The 8,160-nt window shown below is 35.6% G+C and overlaps 1 long non-coding RNA gene across 1 annotated transcript; it reads left to right on the top strand.

The window, feature by feature from the left end:
* The first annotated feature begins 3,425 nt into the window (after positions 1-3,425).
* LOC131651595 (uncharacterized) lies at positions 3,426-5,670 on the top strand. The gene is made up of 3 exons (XR_009298428.1): positions 3,426-3,868; positions 3,994-4,349; positions 4,939-5,670. It is a non-coding gene; the product is annotated as an uncharacterized LOC131651595 (long non-coding RNA).
* Positions 5,671-8,160: the final 2,490 nt, after the last annotated feature.

The raw sequence follows: 8,160 nt of genomic DNA on the forward strand, positions 1-8,160 counted from the left end.
ATTATTCATAAAATCATTAAAAAATACCATAATTCGTTATCAATAATAATCAAATCAATTGATTAAAATTGGTAACGATACAACTTCAAATCTGTTAACTATGGCGATTGAATCTATTGATCGTTGCGGTTAATAGTGCTAAATCAAATCAGGGTTGTACGCCCAAAACATTTAAAATACACTAAACCACGATACTACAGTGTTTCAACACAGCGATGTTCACAACTACGATAAGGTAATTCAAAATACCTTCGAACTTCGCATTTCAAAAACAATTTCAAATCAACTTCAAACCATTCAAATCAAATTCTAAGGCGTACAACCCTTCCCCGAACTACGTAGACTCTGATCCTCCATAAGGAGGTACGTAGGCACTTGGCAACAAGGCGAGTCCCCCTCTTCCAAACTCTAATCATGTTCAAATAATTAGCCTTTAACTCTATTTACTGTCTGTCATCTTTCTTTATGTTTTGCCATAACCCTTATCTTTGCAATGTTAACCTTTAGGAAAGGGTTGAGGGTGCCTAACACCTTCCCTCGACCTGAATATAGTATCTTACCCTGATCTCTATACTGCGTAGGGTTTCCTATTCGCCCTTCAGAATAGGTGGCGACTCTAGAATCTTTATTTTTAGGGCAGGTTGCTACACTACCCAATACAGCAGAGTGGATTTTTTACTGCATAATACTTACTAATGTTCTCTAATGGAAAAATTAGCCCCTTGTAGTTGTGCATTGGATGAACAGGCATTGTAGGAATCAAGCACATTCCTATACTTTTCTAATGGTTATTCTTGTCTTTTCAAATAAGTTTTTTAAGTTTTACCCACAAAATTTAACAACACAACACGTCGTGATTAATATTTAGATCCAAATCAATTAGATTCCATACATAATTCTCCATACAATAACTAATGAATCATGCATCACATAATTCTCTTTTGACTAAATAACAAGCATGTATCACATAGTTCTTTATAGTTGATACCAGCTTGAAATCCCAATTCAAACTTATGTTGTCAATAAATTTAAAAGCACTACTACTGCACTGTAGTACCTGTTACTTACTCTGTTCCTAACTCATGATCCCATGACAAATTTCTCATCTAACTCTGCATACCCTATTCTCTTTATACATTTATATCACAATGCAAACGAAATAATGATAGTAATAAGTAATAACTATTACAACAACAAAAACAAACCAAATCATTTAGTTTAGTCACAACTAGATTGATCATATCACATTCAATCTTAGTAATAAGACACTGCATTTCCCTAAAATACTCGGCATTTTGGAAAAATGCAACAACACACTTTGTGTCTCCCAAATATGCCTACTAAGATGACCATCATGTTGTTGTCGTTCTATCCCTTTGCGATATTCAAAAGTGTCTTTTTAAAGTGTCACTGGTCGATCCTTCTCATGTGAATTCTACCAAGTTGAAATTGTTATATACATCTTTTCTAGTCTCTGAGACCACTTTCCACATGTTGTTGATCATATGCTCATAGTGGAAGACATAATTTGCTATTGAATTTTACAATCTGCTAATCATACTATAGAAAAACCTATGATATTTGACAACAACTCTTAAAACTATGGAATACCTTTTCTACAATTTTTAAAATAAAAATCTTTTGTAACATTACACACCTCTGTCGCACGCTCGCGAAAATAAGAACAACAGAGTCGCCACTAATATATTTATCCCAAAGAGGGAAAGGAATATCAAAAAACCTAAGATGAATAAGAACGAGGTCTTTCGACCAGAGATAGGGTACGGGAGTCGGTTACGCAAGGGGAAGGTGCTAGCACCCCTCACGCCCATCGTACTCGATGGTATCCACCTATGTTTGTTCTATTCTAAGGGTGTATAAATCTATAGCTTAATTCTAAGGGAATGCATGCAAATGAATGAAAAAGAAACACGGGGAAAAAAAGGTTTATAAATAATTGTGCTCGCTTAGGCCCCGCGACCTAATGCCTACGTATCCTTTTCAGGAACCAGAGCGCCGTAGTTCGGCTCTTTAGTTTTTGTTTGTTTTTGTGTTTTTTAGTTGAACAGTTACATTCGCACTCCGCTATTCGACCTCTGGAGTCTTAAGCTGGGAATGGAGCGGAAATAACGTGTCCGATTAGGAGAAAGAATGCCCTGAAGGCAAGAGAAAGAAGAGAGATGATTGGTTTGTGTTTTTTAGGTGTAATTCCATGATGGATGAAAACCCACTACAAGGCCTCGCATCACTTTCTTACTTTGTTTAGGTCTGAGCCTTTATTAGATATTTTGAAGTGTTTTTTGTTGGATGTCTTTTAAGGGAAATTAATTTGTGACTTGAATCATGCCTTAAAAAAAGGATTTTTTTTTTTAAATATTTAGAGAATGCACATCGAGGCCTACGCCACAATCGTTTCTCTAAATGAAATACAGTTTTTGAATAATTAGAGAATGCACATCGAGGCCTACCCCACAATCGTTTCTCTAAATGAAATACAATTTTTGAATATTTAGAGAATGCACATCGAAGCCTACGCCACAATCGTTTCTCTAAATAACGGTTAAGAAATACACCGAGGCCTACGCCTCAATCATTTCTCTTCCGCTAAGTGGGAAAGAACATACATCGGGGCCTACGCCCCAATCATTTCTTTCACACTAAAAAAAAAGGCATTAGCATGATTCGCGTCGTCCTTTATTAATGTTTTAAAGTTGAAAAGAAAAAAGGGGAGAAAACTAGCCTAAAATGAATAACTAGCCTAAGTGTTTAAAAGGGAAGACTAACCTAAAAGTCACGAAGATTATAGGTCCTAAATCTATGGAAACATACAAGTGAAGTTACAAGTAAAAATCACAATTAAGCATGATATAAAATTAGTACAATATTGACTAAGAGAATGACTTGGAAATATAGCACAAAACATGAAAACAAAATGATTCAAAATATTGTACAAAATGAATTAAAAGATACTATTTATTTTTATGATTTTTATAAGAAAAAGAATTCAAAACCAAGCAAAAGAGAAATAAAATAATTAGCATAAACTAATATTTTTTATGAACGTTTTTATGTCAAAAAGAATTCTAATTAAGCAAAAACAAAATAAAATGATTAGCCTAACAAAGAATTATTAAGAAAAATTAGCAATTTAATTACTCAAAGAAAATGGTAAAAACTAATTAATCCAAATATCAAAATGATAGAACCAGGGGATGCAAACTGAAGTATAGAGTGTGAAGAGCTATGGGCGCAGGGCCCAGCCCAAAGGGTTTTTTGTTACAGATTACCAAAAGGCAGAGGATTCAATTGGGCTTATGAGGGGTGAACTCAGAAATTCGTTCATGGCCCAAGGGTTTGATTATCTGCTGATCCATATCATGTTTTAATAAAAAGATTGAAAATAAAAAGAAATAATAATAACAAAAATGAAAAGAGGGATAAGAGATTAAATTAGGGTTCATGTTACGACCATTCAACTCTCTTCAAAGGAAAGCTCTCCCTCTCTTTCACGACGGCGGCGTGGCCACCATGTTCATCCTCTTCTCCATCTCTCAGTGCGACGGCGCGACATCTGAGGAGGAGTCTCCTCCGAGTGGAACCTCACTCTCCGTTTCACTCTCACTAATTCCTTAAATCTAGGCTTGAACATACCAAACCCTAGCTACAGAATCACCAATTAATTGGTCGAAACGCGAGGATCCGCACGATTGATGGAAGAGGAAGGTTCAGCAAGAAACACGTAACATCAAGGTGCAGAGATTTAATCGATGAAGATGAGGTTTTAGGCTTACCTACCGGAGCAGTTCCGGTGACTCTTCAGACGGCGCGAATGGACAGAAAATACCAGAGGCCAACTCCTTCTCTTCAGGTAACTCCCTCGTGGTCCCCTTCTTCTTCTTGCATACACTTCTTCTTCTTTTCGTGTCCTGAATCTTCCCCTTCTTCTTTTGTTTTTTTTTTGTGTGGATGAGTTGTTGTTGTGTGTGTGTGCAGTCTGATGAAGATTGATGGTTGAAGACGATAGATGAAGTTTGAGGTTGAAGGTTGGCAGCACGGAAATACAGAGAAGATATTGGGTATCGTAGAGATCTTGAAGATGTTTGAAGATGCTTCTGAACAATGGAGATTGAAGATAACACCTCTGGTTCTATCAATTGGTGAATTGAAGGTTAAGAGATGAAGTTAAGAGTTGAGAAAAGGTGGTGAATTGAGAGAGTGGAGGAGATGGAAGATGAGGAGAATGGTGGAGAGTCAAGTGAAGGTGGTGTCGAGAGAGGTTAAGGGAGAGTGAAAAAATGAAGAGAGGAATCTGAAGAATGGATCAATGTTCAGTTATATAGAGATCCAAGGTTAGTGTTTACTCTGAATTTCTGTTAGTGATTCTGTTAGCTCTGTTAGAAGGTAGTTAGGGAATTGGTTATAGTAGTAGTTGCAAAACTGTTAGGTGGTTATAAAATCTGTTATGTGTGTATGGATTCTGTTTGTGGCTGTTAGGTTAGAGTTGAATGGTGGTTAGTTAAATTCTGTTAGAGGAATTAGTTAGGAGGTAGTTATGGTAGTTAGAGAGGTTAGAATTTAGTTAAGGGAAGTTAATTAGGGGCTGCTAGGTTAGTTATAACTTGTTGGAAAAAGTTAGTTAACTGTTAGTTAGAGGGGTTGAAGGTTAAAAACAAAAACAGTTAGTTTGTTATAGGTTCAAGAGAGGGAAAAAACAGAGCTGTTAGCATTGATTGGTCCTAAATATGCATGGACTGAATCCTTTTCTTCTTTGTAACGTTTGTTTTTCCTCTTGCTCTTTTTTCTGAAACTAATATTGCATCAAAATGTAGTCTATATTGCTGCCACAGGATAAGAGCATCTTTGTTCATTATGGAATGCTTGGGCTGTTTGAATATTGCTTGAATGCGTGGACAGGTTTTGACTTAATGATTAATGCAGGGCTGGCCCGAAGAAGTAATGATGATGATTGGTTCTGAAGACTTCGAAAGTGCGGAAGAAGCTGAGCATAAGACACTCTTTTGTTTCCTTTTGAGTGGATGCAGAGTGATGGTGGATATTTGATGAGCTCTTAACACATAATGAAGGCCAAGCACAATTCAAAGACATTGGAAGTTTAAAGCTTGCTCAATGGAACTTAGGAACTTAGAGATTTTATACTTAGCAATAAGTTTATGATGTCTCTTTTTCTTTTCTTGTTCCATGTTCCAAAAGTGTAAAAAAGAGGATATTGGTAATGGTTTGTAAGATGAACAAAGTATTAGAAATATTTGTGAGGTTCTTTTGTAGTTTCTCAACTCTGTTCTTGCAATGCCTTGTAATTAAACCTCTTGAATTTTGTATTTATGGATTTTGACTCTTTTAAGATGTGATTGTTGACTTGTAGTCTGAGTACTTGAATGAAATTTCCCACCATTTATGACTATTGAATTTCCGAGTCCTTCTCCCTTTATCTTCAATTTATAAGCTTAGGTAAACCATAATGTAAATTTAAATCCACCAACAGATTGAGGTGACAAGGAGTCAACCCTTACTCAACTGAATATTTCGCAATACTTCTTCTACGGCCCTTCAATAAAAGTCCAAGCAAATAATAATTAAACCCCATATAACTTGTAACATGAGCAATCCCAACACAATTAAATAAGGATCACTACATGTGACATCTCGATTTGATCTTCCTGAATGTTCATTGTACCAAATCTTGACTACTTAATGGGGATAGCTATAAGTAGATACAAAAAGTTGAGGAGAATCCCAATACCATTATAAGTCATCTTCAATTGCAATATCATTGATCTTTAGTAGAATATCAACCTTTCAAGATCCCAAATCATGTGCTGTATTTATTGATTGGATAAATGCAATGAAGTGTTATATGACCTAATAATTATGCAGATGGAATGCAAAGCTTAAGCCAGTTAGCATAAAATTAGATGGGCAAATTTTGGGGTGCAACAACCTCACACACAAACTGCAGCAATATATACTAATCTAATAGCCTTTGAACTTGACTCACCTAGCTAAGCTAACTAGAGTTTGAAATCACAATATTATAAACTTGTTAGTAGTTGATTAGTTGATAGTTGATAAAAGATAGTTTTAGAGAGTTGTTTAGAAAGAAGGCTATGTCATTGATTTCTTGGATGATTAATTACAAGATAGCAATTGCCTATTTATAGGCTCAAATCACCAACCTGTCAATGGTGGTGAATATTTCTACATCTCTTTAGTTCTTTCTAGAATTCTCATGATAGATTAGTATCATGATGATTCTATGTTATTCTATATTTTACATACATTTAAAATGCTAGATTGATCTACCATATCCATTAACACTATAGTTCTAGATTATTCTACCATATACTTATACACTATAATTCTAGGATATTCTACCATTTTCATACATATTATATTTAGAATATTCTAGAAATTTGTAGCAATTTCAACACTCCTCCTTGATGCAAATTTCCGTGACTCCAAACATAGCTCATAGCTCTTCAAATCTTGGTCTCGCCAACGCTTTCGTGAATATATCTGCAATTTGATCTTCTGTTCTGCAGTAGTCGAGTTTGATCTCTTTAGTTGCTTCGGCTTCTCTGATAAAGTGATACTTGATTGCTATGTGTTTTGTTTTGCTATGATGCACTGGATTTTTTGCCATTGCAATTGCTGATTTGTTGTCACAGTTGATCTTAGTAGGCTCATCTTGTTTTTCTCCCATGTCTTTGAGTATCCTGCGAAGCCATATAGCTTGACTCGTTGCTTCAGAAGTTGCCACGTACTCTGCTTCTGCTATTGATTGTGCAATTGTAGCTTGCTTCTTTGATGCCCAAGAAAAAATTCTTGATCCTAGAGAGAAAGTATAGCCAGAGGTGCTCTTCATGTCATCTAGTGAACCTGCCCAATCATTGTCGGTGTAGCCTAGTAATCCGGAGTTGGTTTCGGTAGTGTACCATATGCCGAACTCTTTTTTTCCTTGAAGATACCTCAAATTTTTTTCCTGCTCCAAAGTATATTTGACTTGGGCTTTGCATGAATCTTGATAGAAGACTTGTAGCATACATTATATCTGGCCGTATAGCTGTTAAATATAGGAGACTTCCAATTAGACTTCTGTATTTAGATGCATCAGCTTCTGGGGCTCCATCATTATTTTGTAGTTTCTCATTTTTTATGAGTGAAGTAGCGACAGGTTTGCAACCGTACATCTTGAATTTCTTAAGTAAGCCATCTGCTACTATGTCCCATAAATCTTGAGATGAAAAATATGTTTCCATTTTAACACACCAGAAATCATAATTTTCACCATTGAAAATAGGGACAGAAATAGATGATGATTGAGTGGTGTTATCCATAGCTTAGAAATTGTTTTTGAAGTGGGTTAATATTACAATTTGAAGTAGTTGGGAGGATTTTGGAATGTTAGGTAGGTAATATAACTACGCCCAATGTATGACCGAACGTAGCTCTGATACCATGTTTAGAAATGTGGTTAGGCCTATCTCACTCTACAAAACCGGCTAAAACCGGCTAGTAGGGTGAGGATTTACCCCACTTATAAGCACATATTTAGGCCATATATTGTCCGATGTGGGACTCTTAACACACCCCCTCATGCCAGGATTAGATAACTAGAGCGTGGAAATAAATGGTGGGTGGCCCGATAGCGGAAACCATAGAAGGTGGCCCACCGGATCTTAAACGAGGCTCTGATACCACTGTTAGTAGTTGATTAGTTGATAGTTGATAAAAGATAGTTTTAGAGAGTTGTTTAGAAAGAAGGCTATGTCATTGATTTCTTAGAGGATTAATTACAAGATAGCAATTTCCTATTTATAGGCTCAAGTCACCAACCTTTCAATGGTGGTGAATATTTCTACATCTCTTTAGTTCTTTCTAGAATTCTCATGATAGATTAGTATCATGATGATTCTAGGTTATTCTATATTTTACATACATTTATAATTCTAGATTGATCTACCATATCCATTCACACTATAGTTCTAGATTATTCTATCATATTCTTATACACTATAATTCTAGGATATTCTACCATTTTCATACATATTATATTTAGAATATTCTAGAAATTTGTAGCAATTTCAACAAAACTAAATAGTCAATTAAAAGCTGCTTTTCAACATGAATCCTTTTTGAATA

Source organism: Vicia villosa, linkage group LG2, assembly GCF_029867415.1.
Source record: "Vicia villosa cultivar HV-30 ecotype Madison, WI linkage group LG2, Vvil1.0, whole genome shotgun sequence".
Lineage (NCBI taxonomy): Eukaryota > Viridiplantae > Streptophyta > Magnoliopsida > Fabales > Fabaceae > Vicia > Vicia villosa.